The following is a 21,637-nucleotide window of genomic DNA, read 5'->3' as shown; positions in this document are numbered from 1 at the left end:
CACTCCGGTGAGTGGCGCCTCCTCCCCAGCCCTAGACCCCCGCTGGGGACCGGCCGGCCGGGCTCTTTTGTGCAGCGCACCGGGGGTGCTCTGCGCCCCCTCCGCGCGCCCGGGTCCGGTGCGCCGGACCCCGTGGCTGCGGTGCCCGCGGTGCGATCGGTCTTTGTTTCCACCGGGGCCCGAGGCTCGGCTGGGCTCGGCTCGAAGCCTGGCAGGCAGCGCCGGGAAGGGGGAGGAGGAGGTGGACGAGAAGGGGGCGCGGGGAGGGGGGGTTCCCGGGTTTCCTGGCCGCCCCGCGGCTCCCCCGGCTCGGGGGCGAGGTGCGCGCCCCGCGCTGCCGCGCGCCCCCTCCTCCTTCCCCCTCCTTCCGCCTTTGGATTTAAAACTGCAATTTGCTCTCCAGCTTGCTGAGTGTGTGGCGGGGGTGGGTGAAGGGGGGGACCGTGGGACCGGAGAACAAGGCTGGATTTTAGGAACGGCCCTGGGAAAGGGGGAGACTGCGGAGGGAGGAGCCCCTCCCCTTCAACCCCCAAATCCCAAGGTTCTGCTGGTGCTCTGGGAGTTGAGAGGCGGGGACCAAATGACCCGGAGCGGGTGTGGGGCGGAGGAGGGATTTGGGGGCGGCCAGGGCCGTAGGGGTTGGGCCGCGTGCCCGGTTACCTGGTGAACAAAGTCGGCTCACTTTTGCATAAATAAATAAATAATCGCCTATCAATGCGTTTCCTCTGAGGCTCTGATTGAATCGGCCCCCTCTTCCCCAGGGGGTGGGGTGCTGAGTGACAGCTGTCAGCCCCCTGGGCCGGTAGCTGGGGGTGAATTGCAGAATCCCTCTGCTTTCTGGCTAAGGGCGCATTCCCCTGCTGGGTCCTGGTCCCCAGGCAGAGCCAGAGGGGCAGAGGGCTGGCTCTGAGTCTAGGAAATAACCTTGTTTCCTGTTCTACAGGAAAGGGACAGCAACCCAGAGTTTGGGGGCTGGGGATGAAGACTGATGGGAGTTGGAGGGGTTCCCCAGCAGCCTGACCCCCCCAGCCTCCTGCCAGGCGAAGGGGCCAGCTGAGGGAGGAAGGATGTGGGCCTTGCTGGCCGGAGGCGGGAGCTGGGGCCGTCCCCGAGATGGGCAGCGGGCACTGAGAGGGAGGAGGGAGAGAGAGAGAAGCGGGGGCGGGAATTCTCTACCGCAGACCCTGGGGGCCAGGGCCAGATGTGGAGGGGTGGGGAGTCCCCCCTCCCTCCTAGCTTGGGGGCCCTGGGGCTGGGCGGGGCTGAGCCTGGTGCCCTCCGTTCTGCTCCAGTGCCTGACTGGCAGGGCCAGCTGAATTTGGGCCCAGGCGTCACCCTGGGAGGTAGGGCCAGGCTGCACCAGCCTGGCCCCTGAGCACAAGGAGGGACCCTTGGGGGACCTGTGCCTGTCTGGCTGGGCAGGCGTTGCCCACCGGACCAGTTGGTGTCAGGCGGGACTTGGCCCCAGTTCCCTGGGCAGAGCTCAGGGTGTGAGGACAAGTTTGCCTCCGGGTCAGGGTGGCCACATTTCGTCCGCTGCTGCCGCCGGCGGGGCGGGGGCATGCGCCCGGGCCTGGGCAGAGTCCTGCCAGGAGCATTTGGGGTGTTGCTATTGTTGGCTTGTTCCTGTTCCGTGTGGTCCGGTGTGTGTGGCTGTGTGAGCTGGGGCTGTAGGTGACAGATTACCAGTTGGTCCGTCCCCCACCCACACACAGCCCCCACCCCTGCCGCCTGGAGGGGCAGGCTGGGTTGTGGTGGTGAGCTGCAGGGGGACCCCCCAGGTGGCATGTGCCTGCAGCTTGCCATCTCCCTCCTTTGAGCAGATGTATATTTTTATAGTAATGGAAAATCAAACTGGATAGTAAGTTGAATTCATTTTTTTCTTCTGCTGTGTCAATAGTTGGAATAACCTCTAGAGACTAGTGAACTTCTTGCCCCAGAGCTCCTACCCTCCAGAGGTTGCAAAGATCAGTGAGGGCATGAGCTTTGGGGGTCCAGTTCAAACCAGTGACTCTTGTCCCTCTTGGTCTGGCATTGGGGCAGGTGCCCAGGTGGGCGGGCATTGCCCCCTCCCCAGGCATTCCCCCCACACCCCACCCAGCCCAGGTGTAGTCTGTCCTCTCAGCCACCTCCTTGGTCAGTGCCTAAGCTGTGCCCAAGCCCTCAGGGACCTTCTCCTGGTGGGCTCTCTCCCCCTGCCTGGGCTCCCAGCCCACGTGTTGATATTTATTTTCTGTAGTAAAATCCATTTTTAATGCCGTTACTATTGAAATAATATAGAGAGAAACAAATGTGATGTGTTTAAGTTGCCCTCTGTGAGTTTTTAATGTGATCTATGGCTGAGGTAGTGATGGAAGGAGCTGTTCGGCTTGGAGGAATTTGGTGTCATAAAGAAAAAGAGCTTGCTGTTTATTATTGTTGCTGGGCTGGGGGGTCTGGAACAGGGTCGTGGGGGCAGGGAGCCCCAGCACCCCCAGGTGCTGTGGATGGACAGGGTTGCTTCTCGGTTTGAAGGTGCGTGGTTTCCAGGATTGTTTTGCATTGCTTCCCAGCCCTTGATGGGGCCTTTGGTGAGGGGGCTTGGGAGCTGGGGGGCTTTGTCCCCTCCCATTCCAACTGGTTAGATTGGGGCAGGGAGGCTTATGGAACCCCCTGCTGAGCTAAGTGGAGGTGTACTGTAGGGAGGATGGATTTGGATTCTAAAGGAGATTAAGAGACAGAGACGCGGGATCTTTACCTGCTTGGTGTGGCTGTGCTGGAGGCTTGGAGAGCAAACTGTCCCTGGCAGAAGACCTTTTTTTTAGGGGGGGCTGATCTGGACCGGCAGAGCCCCAGAGGGACATTGCTTGTTCTCAATCAGCCTGGAGCGCTGGCTCGAGCCACTACCTCCTCTTGCCTCTGTTCCCCATTGGACAGGGGCTTCCTCCAGGCAAACCTGATCCCCCTCACTTCCCCTCTTCTCTGCTCTGCCCCACCCCAAGTCAACTTCTTTTTTTTTTTTTTTTTTGGTTTGTGGAATACAGAGCTCTGTGCCTCAGGCCAGCCACCCAAGACCACAGGGTGCCATGCCTTCATACCAGATGCCCAGGCACTTCTGGTGTGATTAGTGAGGTCAAGCAGACTCACCATTATGGGATGGAGCCCAGCTCTGCCTCTGGGTCCCCTGGGTCTCTTGGGACAGAGCCGGGGAGGGGGAAGCCAGGATGGGGTGGAGCTGGGAACTGAAGGGGGGGAGCAACAGTAACATTGTTGCTAATGTCAGCAGATGGGCCCCCCAGGGAGAGAGCAGGGGGAGGTGGAGAGGAAAGAGACCCAGAGAGCCCAACTTGAGGTGGAAAGAGGAAAAGATGGTGACAGAAGCCAGTGATGAGGGGGTGAGAGAGAAAACGGTCAAGAAGAGCCAGGATCACAGCCCCTGGAGATGGCATCCAGGGGACCAAGAAGGCCTAGGCATGTGCCACGCCCCACCCCACAGCCCAAAATGAGCGGGCACTGAGAGCCTCTCACCCAAGATCAATTGCTGCTAGGATAGTATCTGAAGGAGAGACAAGCAAACGTCTCTGGGAAAAGGGAGGAGGACAGGTGGGAGAGAGAGAGAGAAGGAAGCTCTCCCACAGGAGGAGGGAGAACGGGGAGACAGGGGGATTCCAGGGGTCACTTGACTAATGCTCCTGCCCCAGGGCAGCGTCTCCCCACTCCCCAAATGTCTGGGAACAGAGCCGACCTCTTCTTTGGACCTGGGGGCGGAGCCTGAGGCAGGTACAGCACCCCACAGGTTGTGGGCGCTCTGTCAGGAGGCACCGGGCTTTTAAAAGCGGGGAACATTAGGACTGTTAGAGACACCAGGGGTGTCGTCCGGTTGGATGCCCCCCACCTTGTTTGACAGGAGGAAATCCAGTCTAGAGGGGCCCCCTCCCCTTGCTTGCCTGGGACCTAGGCTCTTTCCGTCCACCTCTCTGTAGTTAGAGAGCTGGAACAGCTGCAGGGGGCCTCCTGGGTGCGGAGGGGGCCAGAGCTTGAGGAGAGGAGCAGGCGGGCACCCTTGTGGCCAGAGCCCCCCCAGGGGAGGGGGAGGCACCGCTGCTGGGAGAGAGGGAGGGAGGGGAGAGAGGAGGGGAAACAGTGAGTCAGGCTTCCAAGAGCTGAGGATGAGAGAGCCAGAGCTGGGAGGGAGAGGGTAGGGAGGGCTGCTCAGAAGTGAGGAGAGGGAGGGGGCCCAGCCAGGGGCAAGGAGAGCTCTAGAGGGAGGGAGCCAGCCCCTGGCCCTGGCCCAGCGGTAGGGCTGTGCAGGGCTGTGCAGCCAACATGGACTTTGCCCGCGGCAGGTCAGGAAGGAGCCAGATTCTGCCCCTGCGGCGTCCTTTTCATTCCCTATTCCTTATTTATGATCCCACCCCAGGGTCTCAGGAAGAATGACTGACTGTGTCATCCCATCCCTTCCTCAGTTTCCCCATCTATTGTGGGATTTGGACTGTGAGCTCTTCTTAGAGAGGGAGGAACAGAGCCTCCTGGGAAGTGTTGTGGGGTACTTTCTCCAGCTGCTGGCTTTGTGCCGGGGGCCCTGCTGGAGGCTGCCACCAGTCAGTGTAGGGTGCAGGTCTCCGCGGTAGGGCTCCTCTTGAGCCCTCAGAGTTGCTGGGCCAGGGAGTGGCGGTGGTGGGCCACGAGTGCTGGGGTGCAGTGTGTGTGTGTGTGTGTGGTGCCGGGCTGGCAATGGTAGGTGGACTGCCTGGGGCCTCTCAGGATGGCCAGGGTGTAGACAGGGCCACGAACTCCAGATGTCCAGAGCCAACCTCCATTTGGGGAGGGAGGAGACACCCTTGTGATCCACCCCCCTCCGCCTTATCCCTGTGGGTCAGAGGCTCTGGGGCAGCTGGGAGGTAGGAATGGTCCCTGTGGGAGCTGGTGAGAACTGCCTATGGGGCCCCTCATGTCCGGAGCTGGGACCAGCACTGGAGGGATCCCCAGGGACTGCCTGGGAGGGAGGAGGGAAGGAGCCCCCCTCCCACCCATCTGACAGGAAGCTATGGCTTCGTCCAAGGCCTGGCATCCCCCAGTCCTTCCCTCCTGGATCCCCAGCATCTCTTCCATTGGTGAGGGGATGAGGGAGGTGGGCACTGAAGCTTCCTCTCCTACAGGGCCTGGCTTTGGGGGGAACGGTGAAGTGAAGGCATAGTGAGGCCCCCTGCCTCCCCCTACGTGCGCACACACAGACTCAGCTGCAGTGAGGCCCTGCTTTCTCCTCTCTCTGCTCTGAGGTCCTTGGCTTGGGAGCCCAGGGGAGGGGCCACTTCTGCAGCTGGCTGGCCCCGAACTCCCAGCTCAGCCAGCTGCTATTGAAGCTTCCAGAAGCTGCAGCTCTGCACCCCCTCCCCGCCCCCTGAGCCAGGAGAGGCCTTTGCTGACCTGGGGGAGGGTGTCTTGGTGAGCGAGTGGGCACCCTTAGAAGGACTAGCACAGACAAGCAGACAGATGGGTGGCGGAGCAGATGGACAGAGACACCCACGCACAGGCAGACGGAGAGAGACAGACAGATGGACCAGGACTGGGAGAGACGGACATACAGAGGTGCTGGCAGAGACAGGAGTCAGAAAAATGGAAGGGCCTGGGGAGAGAGTAACAGACAGGCAGAGACAGAGACTTGGAGACAGGGAGATCCAAGGGGGGAGACAAGGTGACTGAGATGGGAGAAGGAGAGATACAGGGTAGAGAGGGAGGGGCAGGAAGAGATAAAGAAAGGGGGAAACCCAGACTGAGAGAAAGAGAGAGGAGAGACTGAAGGCTACAAACCACAAACAAGGATTTGATGAGAATCTGGAAGGTGTTTTCTCCTGCTTCCCTCCCCAAACCCCCAGGCCAGCCAAGTCTCCATTCCTTCCACCCCCGGCTCAGTTTCCAGCTGCTAAAGAGGTCAGGGAGAAAGAGAGAGAGGAAGACACACACACACACACACACACACACACACACACTCCCCCAGATCCCAGAGACCCCTTTCCCCTGATCTCTTTGTAGGGGGAGGGAGTTGCGGAGGGTGCCTCTCCTAGCCCTGACCCCTACTCACAAATGTACATACCCCTTGTCTCAGAAAATATCCCAGAATACTTCCCACTCACTCCCCACTCACACTCACTGTGTGTCTCCTTGTGTAAGTGCACCCCCCCATACTCACGCCTGTCCACAGGGGCCTGGCCTCACACACACTCACAAATACACATTTTGTGGCATACATGTCTCTGCTCTCACACTCATCTTGAATCTCACAAACATAACCGGTGAACCTGTCCCTATGCTTTCTTACCCATACAGGCAGTGACACACAGGCCTCATCGTGGCTTCTCAGAACATGTTGATACACACACATACACAGTCACACTCTCACACAACAGTGGCAGACACCCCAGAGCAGAGAGAGGACTCTTTCTCTCTGGAGGAGAAGATCAGGGTTCCCAGAGAGCCATGGTGGGGGGGTATGCCCCCCACTCTGACCTAGCTGGCAGGGCAGGGAGGCAGGAGACACTTTCAGCCGGTGGCAGCCTTCCTGCAGGGCCTGGCCTGGACACAGAGAAACTGGCTGGTGTGAAAGAGCTGAGAGCTGGTGAGAGTGGGTATGCACGTGTACAAACATGTGCACGTATGTACAGGTATAAGGGATGATGAGTGTCTGTTACAATGTGTATGAGAGAGACTGAGTGCATATGAGGTGGGATATGGGTGTGACAGGAAGATCCACTCCCCAAGGTGTGTGGAGTGTGTGGGTGTGGGTGTGACAGCTACTTGTCGGGTATGTCTGTGTGGAGGCATGCATATGTGACAGGTGCATGTGGCTGTACCTGGCTTTGCAGTGTGCGGGTGTGTGTCATGGGCGTACACATGTGAAGGACTGGGACTCTGGGGCTGAGGGGCATGTGTACCAGGGTGCAGTGTTCTGCAGATGTGAAGGTGTGGGAGATGTTTGCGTATGAGTGTAGTGTAGGCAGGGTGCATGGATGAGGGGGTAGCTGTGTGAGGCTGTGAGCTCGTAGCCTGGGTTGGAGGGCTGTTTTCCAAGGCAAGGATGCTGCGTGAACAGAGGCCACCGGCATGAACACATGCGAAGGGGCTCCAAGGCACACAGTTGGGCGCTGACCCACACGACGTACGAGGACAGACAAACCCGCCCCTGTCCTCCCTCTTGGTCTCTCCTGGCGTCAGTGGTTTTCAAAGGAGCCTCCACGAGGACTGTTTGCTGTGCAGTTCCCCCCACCCCCCAGCCCGTGCCTCTTCAAACACAGGGATGCCCCCCAGGCAGCTTTGTGGAGGCTCCTGCCTCGACCATCTGAAGGCAGATGGGTGGGCTGGGATCTGCTGCCGACCCCCCAGGGAGCGAGGAGGCGGCACTGCTCCTTCGGCCTGGGCACAGGAAGAGACAGATGGACTGCCTGTCTCGACACCCAGACGTGGGGTCTGGGGGTGGGCGGGCACCACCGGCAGAGGGGCTCTAGCGGGCAGCCCCCAGGTGGGCCCGAGCAAAGGCCAGGACTCTGCCCTTCACCTCCTCAGAGGGGCACCCGCCCTCACCCCGCAGCCCCATCACCTGTCTGGGCACAGGGGCCCAACTCCAGCCCCTTGTACCTCCTAAATACACAACCACTTCCCCACTCACAGCTCCAGCACCCCTAAACACACAGCCCCAGCACGCCCCCAAACACACAACCACCACATGCCTACCCACCCAAACACATATTACAGCCCTAGTACTTAACCAAAACCCAGATGTTTATGACCCCCAATATACCCCCAGACACCCCAACACACACACAAGGCTTCTACCACATCCTGAAACAGATCAACTCTTCCTCCAGTCCCAGCACCTCCCCAGATACACCCAGGACCCTACTGTAGCCCTAATACCTTCCACACACCCAGGTTCTCAGAGTCCCAGCACCTAACCAGACACCCACAGACTCTCCCGACGGCCCCAGCGTTTCCCTCCGCTGCAGCTCATCACGTCCCCAGACACACCGATACAGCCCCCTACACCTTTCCAAACTCTCCCCGCAACATACACGTACACACACCGCCTCAACACCCACGCAGAGGAGGACACCCCTGTAGCCACACCATTTACCTCAAACACACAGACACGGTGCATCTTTGAACAGTAATGTCCCCTCAGCTTCTCGTACCTTCCAGGCCGTGCACGTGCATGTGCATCCCGCACACGCACACCCCCCCCCCCCCCAGATCCCAGCACCTCCGCAAACAAGCAGTCCTCTGTGTGTTCCCCAGCAAGCTGCAGCTCCAGTACTTTCCTCAGCCATCCAAGGGCCCAGGGACAGCCCCCACCCCTCTCCAAACACCAGTCCCGCACTCATACACAGACACACAGGGCCCCAGCCCAGTCACCCCTCAGAGCAGCTCCGCCCTGCGCCCACACCTCACCCTGCAGCCGCACTCCCACCATCACACGTTCCAGCACAGCCTCCCTCCTCAGCGCTCTCCATCACCGCTCCCCCACCCCACCTTGTCCTCCCCAGCCTCCCTCCCCCAAACTCCCCCCAGATAGCCTCAGCCTTGCAGACACACTGGCCCACTCTTCCGTGCTCTCTCTCATTCTCGGCTGCCTGGTCCTCCCCCACTTCCCAGAGCCTCCTCTGCCTGGGGAGGCATCTCCACCCCCCCTCATTGCCCCAGGCCTTTCATTCCTGGACAGTGAGGCTGTACATCTGGTTCAAAGCTGCCCCACCCAAGACCCTGTGCTCTGGGCACCCTGGCCTGGGCTGTGGGGGTTTGGGGCCTCTTTGGGGGCTCTTGGCACCTGGTCATCCTGGTGTGTCAGCCAAGAACTCTGAGTACCCAGCCATGCCCTGACTCTGTCGTGTATGGGTGGGGGTGGGGGGGTCTGGGCAGAGGGATTTACCCCCAGCCTGCACATTCTCAGGTGCTTGCCAAATCCCCCTCTTCTTGGGCTCACCTGAGGGGGACATTGGGTCTGGAGCTTCAGGAAAAAAAGATGGAGAAGGTGCTGGCTTGATATGCTTACCCTCCCACCCCACCCCACCCCCAGATCCGGGCTTGGGGCTTGGTCTCCCTGGGAGTCAGTTCCAACAGTGAAGGTTACTTTACTAGATGCATGATTTTAAATGGAATCTCCACCATCTGTTCCACCCCCTAATTACAGATGCACAGAATCCGCCTCAGAGGGCAGCGTGAGGGGAGTGATTTAGAGGCTGAGCTGCTTCTGCCTGCATTAGGGCTGGGGAGACTGGGGGGGGCCTCTGGGTATTGCTCACAGCCCCCCAATCCCATCTCTTTCCCAGGGGCCCCTCGTGCCTCTTCTCTTGTTGGGGGAAAGGCTCCTAGAAAGGTGCCCCGACCCCCTAGAGCTGAAAGAGGAAGCAACTGCAATGCTGAGGGAGGGGTCCCTGAGAGATCGCCTGTGTCCCAGGCCCCAAGTCTGGGGAGGCAGGCTCCATTAGAGCCTTAAAAAATTCAGTGGATCGATCTCTTGCCTGCTTCTTGTGCCCTGGGGAGCCACAGGCGCTGGCCTGGCCCAGGTGTCTGCCCACCCCAGGGGTAGCAAGGATTAGTGAGGTTAGGGAGGGGGCGGTTAGAGCAGAGGTGGGGACATCCAGGTTTTGGCAGCAGAGGATGTGGCCAGGCACGCCAGGACCCACCAGGTGTGTTTGCACGTATGTGCCCGTCCTCCTTGGCGCAGCTGGCAGGCCCGACCCCAGCTTGAGCCTTGCCCTGTGGGGCTGGACGGGCACCAGGGGCCGGAGGGGATGGGCCAGGGCCTGGGCCTCAGAGCGTTCCGAGGGACACCCCGAGGATGGGTCTACCTTTGCCTGTGGCTCCGGGGACCTGGGGCCCCGGCCAGCTCGCCGGTGGTGGTGGCGGCCGCGGGCACGCTGCGGTAGAAGCTGGAGCATTCACTGTGGGGAGAAAGGGAGAGAGGCCGGGCTACAGGAATTTTAAAGATTGCTGCAGGCAGGAGGGTCTCTGGAACCTTGTGGAGCGGGCAGTCATGCAGAAGTAATCCTATCGCTGCCTGCCTGGAGGAGAGGAGAGGAGAGGGGGCTGGGAGGGGAAGGATGGCGCAGCCGCCCCTTTCCCACCTCAGCCCCTGCCCCAGCCAGCTGTGGAGGGAGCCCGGGACCCCAGGGGGCTCCCCCCGGGAGGCACCACCCTTCCACCGCTGCCTGTGCCCCCTGGAGGGGCGGCACCGCAGCTGTTGCTCAGCTAGGAGCTCTGGGTTTTATAAATAATGCAGCTTGGAGGTGGGGGCCCACTCAGCCTTGGGTCACCCACTGTGGCATCATCTCCAGCTGGCAGTCCTGTGGCAGAGCCCCTCTGCCTTCCAGCCTGCTCCTCCTCTTTTGCTATGTGAGTTTGGGCCAGAGGCCCAGCCTGTGTGAGCTGGGCCAGGGCAAAGGAGTGTGGAAGAACCCAGAACCCCCTGTCCTTTTGTACCCCGCCCCCACCAGCCTTCACAGGTTAACTGGCCACTGGCTCAGCAAATCCAGGCTGGGAAGGGATGACCCGCTGTACAGGGGCCTCCCCAGTTCCAGCCCCTCCATTTTGCAGATGGAGTAACCAAGTCCAGAGAGGGCAGGGATGGCCAAGGCCAGCCAGCTGATGAGCAGCTCCTTCCTGTCCCATTCTGCTGTCAGTCAAGGCTCTTCTCAGCCTCAGCTCAGCTAAGAGCAGGGCCTGGAGGGCGGGGGGGATGTTTGGGAAAGTGGTTGCGGCTGAGACGTTGCCATGGCGATGCTGCAGGATGCTGAGCTGAAGTGGGGGTCTTACAGGGTCTCTGGGGCCCCCAGCTCCACACCCCTGTGGTCTTCTCCTCCCCATCTCCTGTCCCTCACCCAGAGGCCTGTCAGGCAGCTCCGGTGACAGGCTGGGTGGGTGCCAGGTGGTACAGGTGATGGGCTGGGTGGGTGACAAGCTGGGTGGGTGACAGGTGGTGCAGGTGATGGGCTGGGTGGGTGACGAGCTGGGTGGGTGACAGGTGGTGCGGGTGCGAGGCAGGCAGGTGACAAGCTGGGTGGTGACGGGCCCTGCTGATGACAGGCAGGGGGTGTGGTTGGCGGGGATGCTGTCTCCTGGCTGGTGGCCTGTCGCAGCCCCCCACCCTCACGCGTGTGCACATGCACAGACTCTGGGCTCAGAGCTTGGGGCTAAGATACTAATGAGGCTTATTACGTGGGGGGGGGCAGGTGCCCAGGCTCACTAATGAGAGGCCTTTAACGAAGAGGGGAGACAGCTGGGGGGCTTTGAGGAATTCGGCTGGCCCTCCTGGTCTGGAGGATGAGCCAGGTCGGGGCCCCTGCCTGCAGCAATCTTCCCCCCGGCCACTTGGCTTTGTGTTAATACTACCCACAGTCATGATAGTTACCATTGTCCAAGCGTTTGCTGCACTGGCTGAGCCCTTTACATGCGTTTTCTTATTTCAACTCAGCAGTCGTAGGAGGGAGGCACTATTGCCCATTTTATGGATGAGGAATCTGAGGCTGAGAAGGCAAGGGACTTCACGTAACAAGTTTCTGTTGCAGCTGACATTTTAATCTTAAGTCTTTCTGTCCCCAGAGCCCGTGCTCTTAACCATCCCACCAGTAACACTCAGGACTTGGCGCAGACCCCGACCTTCTCTCAGGGCCTCGGTTTCACTCTTCTGGAAAATGGATGTGCGGTGGAGGAGTGAGCACCATACGTTCTTCAGCTCTGACTTGGGTGGCTTCAGGGGCTCCTCCAGTTAACTGCCAAAGCCTCACCCCATCTGGCCCAGATTCTAGGTGACACCCCTGGACTGGAGAGAGGGCAGGGCTTAGCACTGAGGGAGCGGAGCTGAAGGGGGGATACCTGGGGTATCCAGACCACTTCCTGCATTGTGTGGTGGGGAGGCTGAGGCCTGGAAAGGAGCAGCAAGGGCCCAAGGCCACACACCTTGTAAGCTGTAGGGCCCCATGGGATCCCAGGTCTCCTGGCCTGTTGGAAGGGCGGGGCTGGGAGTGGTGCCAGAGCTGGAGGTCACCTCCTCCTGGACCCCACCCACCAGCCTAGCTTCTGCCCTGGAGGTTGTGAGCCCCTACATCCTGGGAGGGGGCAGGGGGCTGTTGGCCACCTCTTTAGGGCCATGCCCCTTCCCCGTCAGTCTGGGCCCCTAGTGTCAGTTGATCTCCTCCCTTTGGGACCCATTGGGGTGGAAACTCCCTGGCAACAGCTGATGGATGGGTTAAGGCCTTGACATTGGCCTGGGGCCACAGCATGACCCTGGAGGGACCAGGCTAGGGCTGGGGGGCTTGGAGGGGAATTTAAGGGAGAAGAATGAGGGTCATAAATCTTGGAGCGTCTGGGTTCTCTTCTCCTCGACCTTAATCTCTTACCAAACCTGCTCTCCGGCTGCTCATCCAAGTCTGAGGGTTGAGGGGGGTCCACCTGCCCATTCCCCTCTCCCTCCAACTGATGCCTCCCCCCACCCGAAATTGCACCCCCTATGGGGAAGAACAAGTTGCAGCCACTGCCGCTGGACAGAATTAAGAACTTGTGTGTCTAGACTACTGGATTTGGCCTCTGATTCATAACGGTAGGCAGGGCAGAGAGCTTCACTGCCTCAGTGTCCCCAGCCTTGGGTTTGAAATCCTCTCCTGATGCCTGACTGCTCAGTCAGGAAGGAGTGCTAAGACCAAGAGGGATTTCACAGCTGCGGGACACATGGCCCTGTCCTCAGAAGCCCCATTCTGAGATAAGCAGCACAGTCCTGGCCTTGAGAGCCCTCAAACCCAGAGGTGAGGTCTTGAACTCAGGCTGGGTGTGCGCTGAGGCTCAGGTAGGGATGGGTGGTGCTGGGTGGCTGGTCTGTTTTCTGAAGCAAAGGCCGAGGCTGGGGAGAGGCCAGAAGAAGGGTGGAGGTTTGCCTGGGGGCCTGAGGAGCCGTCTGTGGTTGGGGGTGGGAGCCTGGAAGGGTCTGGCTTTCCCATAGTCCCGGGCAGCTGTAGCCTGAAGTTCTGGGGCCCTCCTAGCTCCCCAGGGAACCCGCTGCTGCCCGGCCCTGGGGACCCAGGCGTCCTGGCGGGTGAGGGCGGGTCTCCGGCAGGCGCCCTGCCAAGCCTCGCAGCCTGCTCACCAGGAATCTTGTTGCTGAGAGATGGAAGATCCAGGTCGGGCCTGCAGCTCATCTCTCCCCTCCGGGAGGAGGAGGGGCCCAAAGATTCCTTCCTGCACCTGCCCTCCCATCTGGGGCAGGGCCCTCCTCAGCAGTGGGTGGGGCTGGGGGGCCCAGGACAGGCCTCTAAGGCTCCGTCACATGTCCTGGAGCCTAGCCCAGCCAGCAGTGGGCACCGGGGCACTCTGGAGGCAGAATGAGCCTGGTGTGGCAGAGGAGAGGTGGGGGTAGGGTGCTGAGGCCACAGGGGGCCCTGCATAGGGGCCTAAGCCTGGCCCTGGCCCCCACTGGCTCCCCCAGGGCACAGGGTGAAGAGTTGGTTCTCTTCCATTACGGGAGCGTGATTTTATTCCACGTGTCACGGAGTCTGAGATTAACTTGCTCACCAGTCTGTGACAAACCCCTCACACCCAACACACACATACACACAGGCAGAGACACACGGAGATCCTTGGTCTCACAAACGCACCTTCCACAGACACACATAAGCATTTCCATGCTACAACGCATGGCAGACTCTCACATGCAGATGCACAAGCACACACCGAGATACAGTGTGTAAAGATACACCGAGACCTAGATCCACAGTCTCCAAAGCACAACGTTCTCCCACTCACACTAAGGCCACACAGACAGAGATACAAACAGGCGGTCCAGGGGGATGCTCGCAGCCCTACCTAGACATGCACAGATCAAGGACGCCCGGTGCCCCACAGGCACAGATACACATAGACACACACAACCCCAGACACAGTCTTGTGGGCAAGCCTAGACCAACCGCCACACACACTGAGACAAAGGCCCAGATACATACAGAGACAAAGACAGGCACAGACACACAGCCGGCAGCACGCACACAAGCACAGGCGTGCACACCCGGACACAGACAAAGACAAATGCCCAGAGGTTTTGCTGTGGACAAAATGTGAGGCGCACACACACATCTGGGCCTCCTGCTCGACCTCTCTACCTGGGGACGTGGTGATCTGGCGCCCGTGGCTCCAGGGAGAACTCTGAGGAACCTTCTGCTTGGTCAGAGCCCCCCACCCTGGGCCCAGGGCCAGCCCCCACCTCTGGCTCCCGGCCCGTGGCCGAGGCCATGCAGCCACACCCTCAGCAGCGCCCTGACATCCTACCTTACCCTCCACGTCGTGCACACTCACGGTCACACCGTCTCCTCCTGCACGTGCTCACGACACCCTCCACGCCCGCACACTTATGGTTTCTCCCTCACACCCCCCTCAGGTGTCCCCTCCTTGTTGTCTTTCTCAATCACTGTCCCCACCCCCTCGCCCCGCAGACATGCACAACCTCCAGCACAGCCTTCGTGGCCCACACCCTCGCCTTCTCACGCAGACCCCCATGCACAAATAGAACGCACGGGCTCTCCGCCACAGACCCACAAGCCACGTACACGCGCTCCTTCACATACTTCCTCAGCACCACTCTCACAGACTGATTCACAAATGCAGCACACTCACACACGCACGCTCCCCCGCATACATCCCCACCGCCTTCTCACATGCGCGTGTGCGTGCACACACACACTTTCAGAGCCTCCCTCACACCATCACTTTCCTTCCTCTGTCTCTCACAAACACTCCCTCTGCCAAGAGCGTGGCTCTGCTGCAGAGCAGCCCCTGAAGTACTTGTCACTCTACTCCACCACGTCCTTGGCCTTCCTGGCCTCAGTCTCTTCCCTTCCACCTCCAGCCCTGCATACTGTGGCCTTGTATTCTTTTGCCATTTCTCTGTTTAGTCAACAAGAATATAGAGAGTATTCATTTATTCATTCAACAAATGTTGACTGAGCACTGATTATGGGTTAAGCATTGGGGATACTATGATGACACAGGTCCTTCCCTCGTAGAGCTCTCAATTTTGTGTCCAATTCGTTTGCTGCTTGTCTCATCTGACTAGAATGGAAGGTAACCCTTGATCTTGGATGTTGAGAGATGTGTAGGAGTTCACAGGAGGAAAAGTAGGGGAAGGGTGTTCTAGGCAGAGGGCAAAGCATGTGCAGAGCCTACAAGTAAATCAAGGTACAGTAGGCTGGAAACTGAGGTGATGCTCAGAGACTAGAGGAGAGGCTGCAAAGAGGGAAGAAGCCAGATGTCACAGAGTTTCGATGCCATGCTCAGGGGTTTAGATTTTGTCTAGTGGGCCACAAGGAGTCATGGGAAGTCTTTAGTGACAGGACAGGGTGAGGAAATGATGGTGGTCTGACCTAGAAGAGGTGAGTGGGAAGGAAAGGAGACTCATTTAGGCACAAGAACCAGTGGGGTTCCAGTTCCAGAGCTGTGACCTCAGGAAAGTCACACAACCTCTGTGACCTGGGTCCATCACATGAGGATGGGAGACAGTACCAGAGCCGGGCTTATGGTATATGCTCGGTAAACAATAGGCATTATTGTCAGTTATCGGTAGGACACGGCAGGGCATCAGATGAGGAGGAGATTTTACTGAGCACCTACTGAGTGCTGGGTACTGCGCCAGGTGCTGGGGCCCAGAGGGGAGGTGGTCTGCGGCTTCAGGAAGCTCACACACCGTAACCACAGCTCACGTGGACAACAGAGTGCGGGGTGTGCGGGTGGAGGCAAAGCACCTCGGAAGGTTAGAGGAGCATGAGGGCTCTGGGTGGCTCACGAAGGAGCTGGCATTGAGCCGGACCCTAAAGAGGCTGGTTGAACTTGGGCAGGCAGAGGTGGGAGAAGGAGCTTCGGAGAGAAGGAGCCCTGTGAACGACAGCCTGAGGGCAAGGGGTCTAATCCGGCTGTTGTGCGGGACACAGGAAGGGGGTGTCGTGGGATGGGATTATGGAGGCGAGACCTTGGTGGCCAGGCTAAGAGGGGGGGTCAGCACGGGCTGAGCTGCACTCTAGAAATCCCATGTTTTGGTGGTAACATGGAATGTGTCCATTAGAGACTCTGCTCCAGGCTCCGCCAGTAAGCCGTTGCCCTCTTCGACCTCAGTTTCCCCATCTGTGTGATGAGTTCAGTCTTGTTTAGGAGGGAGTTCCGGTATCATGTCCTGGGGCTGGCCTAGCCTACTTCGTTGGGCATCTTCTGGCCTGGGATTCTGGGTCTCAGCAGTGCTTCCTTCCTGAGCACCCTCAGCCAAAGAAAGGAGCAAAATGAGGGGTTCCCCAGAGGCAGGTTTTGGGCGCTGCAAATGAGGGGCCAGGAGCTCCACACGGAAGGGAGGGGTCTTTGCCTGGATCTGACTCCAAGCCCCAGAGGGAAACCAGAAGAGAATGTCAAGGTCCTTCTTCCCTCTCGCCCTGACCCGTGTGGTGGCGGATGTGGGCCATGTGCCCAGTCCCTGGTCCAGGGGGTATCAGGACTATTCTGCCCACTGACAGAGGAGCAGGGCTTGGGTTCAAGAATGTGGCCCAGGGCTTAGAGTCCCCTGGGGTTAAGGAGCCAGGAGGCCAATCTTAGGGTGGCAGAGCCAAGTAAACGCCCATGGGTAACAGGGTTCATTTATATTTGGTGTTGCCAGGAGTTGTGGTCTAAGGCAAGTCCTGGTGACACCCAAAAAAATAAAAAAAGAAAAAAAATGCTGATTTTATAAAGACTGCTTTCTTCCATAGTTGACAAACTTATGATGGTACTGATGGTTGGATACTACTCTTAGAGATGAAAAAGGTCTTAAGGAATCTTCCATATTCCATTCACCAATCTGTGTTCTTGTTCAAAGCAAAATTAATTCCTCTCAAAATTAACGTATTAGCTTAATAATAATTTTTAATCTTCAAATAATCTATCTGTGAGAATGGGAATTTTGGGTAGGAAAAAGTGACAGAAGATGGGACAAAAAGAGAATTCATAGAAAGACAAAACAGAATTTTTTAAATGGTGGGTACAAACTTCTGTTTCCAACTATATCAGTTTACCTTAGGAAAACATACTAGAAAGGCCAGATAAATCATAAGCAACATTTGACTGTGAGCGTTAGAAAGCTACTGAGGTAACCATGACCTAGAAAAGTAAAATAGAGAAAGAAACTCACTGAAGTGAGAACAATATTCTGCACATGCGTTTCTAGCCCAGTCATTTAGAAACTACTGATGAAGAGCAAAAGTCTGAGAAACCAAACGTGGCTCCTAAGAGGTAGAAAAGCCAGTAGAACGTAGGACAATGTCATAGGACTAAGGAAACCAGAGTTGGAATTGAGAAATAACAAGGCAGCTAGAATTTTAAGGACCAAAATCACAGAGAGAGTAAAGATTCAGAGAACGGAGCTGCATTCAGCAACAGTGTTCCCTTGCAGTATTTTCCATGTATAAAAGGTAGACAAGACAAGATGCTAAGAAGTCAAACAAAAGCTAACTGAAGTCAAAGCAAAGACTTAGTTGGCTCATAATGCTGAAGAGACAAAATTGGGGTTCAGAACCTATGAAAGATTTGTGGCCCAATGGAAAACTAATGATACGAATTAGGACACTGGAAGTCTCTACATATGTGTGTGTGTGTGTGTGTGTCTGTCTGTCTGTCTGTGTGTCTGTGTGTTAGGAAGGTTGATGCAACATCTACATTGAACCTTATAAAGAAGGAAAATGAGTATGAAGTTGGTCCAGGTGACTGAGGTGATCTTCCCCTACCTAAGAATAGGAAATTCTCTCCTCAAGAAAATACAGTTGACCCTGGAACAATGTAGTATTTAGAGCCGCTGATTCCCTGTGCAGTCAAAAATCCACATACAACTTTATGGTCGGCCCTTCTTATCTGTGGTTCTGAATCTGAGGATTCAACCAACCACAGCTCATGTAGTACTGTATTACTTATTGAAAAAAAAATCCATGTATAAGTGGATCTGTGCAGTTCAAACCCAGGTTGTCCAAAGGGCAACTGTAATGTCATTCAGATTCTCTACAACTTGTCATATCCCAAATCTGGTATTCACTGAAGAACCACCAAGACTACCAAGAAAAGGAGAATTAGAATAAAAAACAAAACAGAATCAGAATCATAGATGACCTAAACATTAAATTTCATACATATTTTGGTAAATATTATCAAGTTCAAGAAAATAGATGACAAGGTGAAGAATTTAACTTGACAACTAGAAACTAGAAACTGATTGAAGTTGAGCTGATAGAGTTAAAAATTATACGAAATTTAAAACTCGGTAGTGGATTGGACACAGGTAAAGAGAGGTAAGTGAACTGGAAGATAGAGAGTAGTAACAATATAAAGACTAAAGCACGGGAAACGAAAAGAATAAAAAGTACACATACGCGCATTTGAGACATATGGGCCACAGTAAACATTTTTATCATATGTGTAAACTGGAGTCCAAAGAAAAAAGGAGAGAGAGATTGGGATGAAAACAATATTTCAGAAATATTAACAGCTGAGAGTTCTCTAAAACTAAAAGGAATCTATGGAGCCTTAAATTCAACAAGCACTAAAAAAAAAAGCAACAAGAACAAATACAAAGAAAACCACACCTAAGATCACCACAGTACAATTCATGAACAGCAAAGAAAAACATGACATCTTAAAAGCAGCCCGACGAAAAAGAGAGAGATTACTTTCAAAGGAACAATAGGATTAAGATTACAGTTTACTTCTCAGCGAAACTGAATGGATACTAGAAAATAATGGAATAACATTTTTAAGTGCTAAAGAAAAGAGCTGCCCATTGGGAATTCTAGAGGCAGAGAAATTGTTGTTTGGAAGGAGAGATGCAATAAGGAAATTTGCAGACAAACAAAATTTAGAAAATATTTTCTCATCAGAACTGACTGAATTAAATTATAAAGGGAGACCTGCAGGCAGAAGGAAGATTATCACAGATGAAAATAAGGACTTTATAAAGAATTATGTATAACAGAAAGGATAAATAAGTGGATAAACCTAAATAAAATCTAACAACACAAAAGGGTAATAATAAAATATATCAAAAATTAGAATGCATTAAAACAAATGGAAGAGGAAAATATAGTAAAAGAAATTTAAGATTTCAGCATTGCCTAAGAAGCAGTAAAAGAGCTAATAAGTCATGGTACATGTGTAACTGCTACTTATATAAAAATAACAAGCTAATACAAGGCAAAACGGAATTTGAAGAAATCTCAAAGGAAGAAAGAAGAGCAAAAGGAACATAACAAGGTGGGACAAATAGTAAACAAGGAGTAAACGGTCTGTAAGAAAATACATTAACTGTAAATACTCAAATGACAAGGATTATTGAAACAAACAAAAAACCTAATTCTATGCCACCTACAAGAGACAAGAGTCAGATTCAAAATGAAAGGATTCAACAATTATGTCATAACAACAATAAGCAAAATTGAAGAAGATTTTTTAATGTTAACATAGATTTGAAAGCAAAAAGTATCACTGGCGATAATGCAGGATAATAAAACCCACTGTTACTTTACAAGGAATATATTATAAATCTAAACTTCAATGCAATATATGAAGGGAAATTCCAAAAATCTAAGTAGAAATAGAAAAATCTGAATTACCTAGATCAGTAACATAGAACCACAACAATAAATCAGCAGATTATAGAAGATCTGAATACCATCATTAAAAACTTTGGCCTAAATTTATATAAAACACTGTACCAACAATGATGGAATATATATATCCCGCAGAAATTTTTAGGTGCACGTGGCACATTTATAAAATTGACTATATTCTGGTTATAAAACAAGACTCCGAATAATCAAGAAATTTAAAACTATATAACCAATATTTTAGCAAATAGTTGGATATTAAAGACATACTTCTGATCATTATGTAGGTCAAAGATAAAGTTGCAATGGGAATTAGAATTTTATTAATTGAATGATAATGAAAACATGCCATAACAAAACCTGTGGGTTGCAAATAAAGCTGTGGTCACAGAGAAGTTTATGTATTCCAATTATACTCTCTAAATGTAAAAGGGAAAGGAATAAAGCAACTAGAAGATAACCTATCACCCTGAGGTAGGCAGCTCCTGAACTGTACCTGGTGGGGAAGGCAGGGCAGAACTTCAGGAGGCCAGCTGAGAGCACGGTGAACACCATGTCAGGAGCAGTCTCCAAGAAAGAGAATTTAATGTACAAAGGGATGACTAATATATATTTAAGAGCTAGCACCCTGACCCTTCTTAAGGATGACTTACGTTGCTGGGGAAAAAATAAGAAGTGCTCGATGTAGCAGGTGAATAGCTTTATAATTCCCAGGAGAATCTTGGTACCAGGACCACACAATGAAGAACTTGGAGTCCCCATGGCTAATCCAGCAGAGAAAAAAGGAGGAACAGAGATGCGAGAGAAAATAAAGGGAACTCTTGGTGCAATCCGGTGCTGCTGCAGGCCCAAGTCCAGGTATGTGCTCTGTATCTCCACATCTTAAATAAAAGCCACCATGTTCCTCAGTCTTTCAGGTACTTAGAATTTCTCTTTAGAACCTGAAAATGGGGTCAGGTTTCCTGTCTCCATCGCTACAGTACAAAATAGAGGCGGGATGTTTGAAATAGTTCTCCATCTGGCAGAGGAGGCCTTGAATCTGTGAGCCACTCGCTGCAAACCAGCAGGACATGAAGGATTCTTGAGCAGATCTGAAGCTACTGGGAGGCCTTTGAGGAGTTAAATCCCATAGTAAATACTGTACCTTCAATGGCCCCTTCTCCCTCTCTGTCCAGTCTTCCTCCACTCCCGTGGGGGCCCAAAGGGGTTAAATGAGCACTCTTTGACTTGTACTTGGTGGTCCCAGAACTTGACTTGGGCTTGGAGACTTCCAGGAAAAGTCTGCCTTCCATCTACTGGCTTGGGTTTCTTGGGCTCTCTGCTCCAGGCTAATCCCTTCAACCTGCTTTTCCCATTTCTGCCAATAATCCCCCTCTCCAGACCTTCCTAATGCTCTTCTGGGGCAGGGGGGAGACTTACTGAGGGCAATGTTTATTTCTAGAGGGAGAGGTGACCACATGACTTCACACTGGTCGTCCCCTTGATTATTCAGTTTCTGTCTAGATTAGTCGTGGGTGTTTGTGCACCCCAGCCTCACCCCCAGGAGGCTTTAGAACACTGTCCTTATCTCAGCACTGAGCCTCTATCTAGCCTCCTTCCCTCTCTCTCCTTACCCATCTTTACCCACAGACTCGCAGGCTTTCTGGACCTCAGAGGAAGATAAGCACTTCACAGAACCTCTGCTACAGAACCAAACATATTGAAATGACTCTACGAAGATACTGAAACAACAGAAAAAGAATACATGACGATTGTTTCTCCTGAGGGTTCAGTTACCTAGGGGGCCTTTAGCAAACTTTGACTGATAAATCTAACCTTTCCTTCCTTGGCAATAGTTGATCACACTGTGAGGAAAACAAGTTAGAGAATGGAAAAATAATATTTGGATTTCAACGAAATAATAAAGATGCAGGGACTATCTTTGACTTTTGCAAGGTAAGAAGAGAGTTTACATTTTGATTATTTGATGGCAGGAATCCCTTTTACAACACGGCCAGTCTGCATGATGCATTTAAAAATCA

This window comes from Leucopleurus acutus (assembly GCF_964270905.1).
Source record: "Leucopleurus acutus genome assembly, chromosome: 3".
NCBI lineage: Eukaryota > Metazoa > Chordata > Mammalia > Artiodactyla > Delphinidae > Leucopleurus > Leucopleurus acutus.
The sequence above is the reverse complement of the archived record's forward strand: the minus strand, read 5'-3'. Positions refer to the sequence as shown.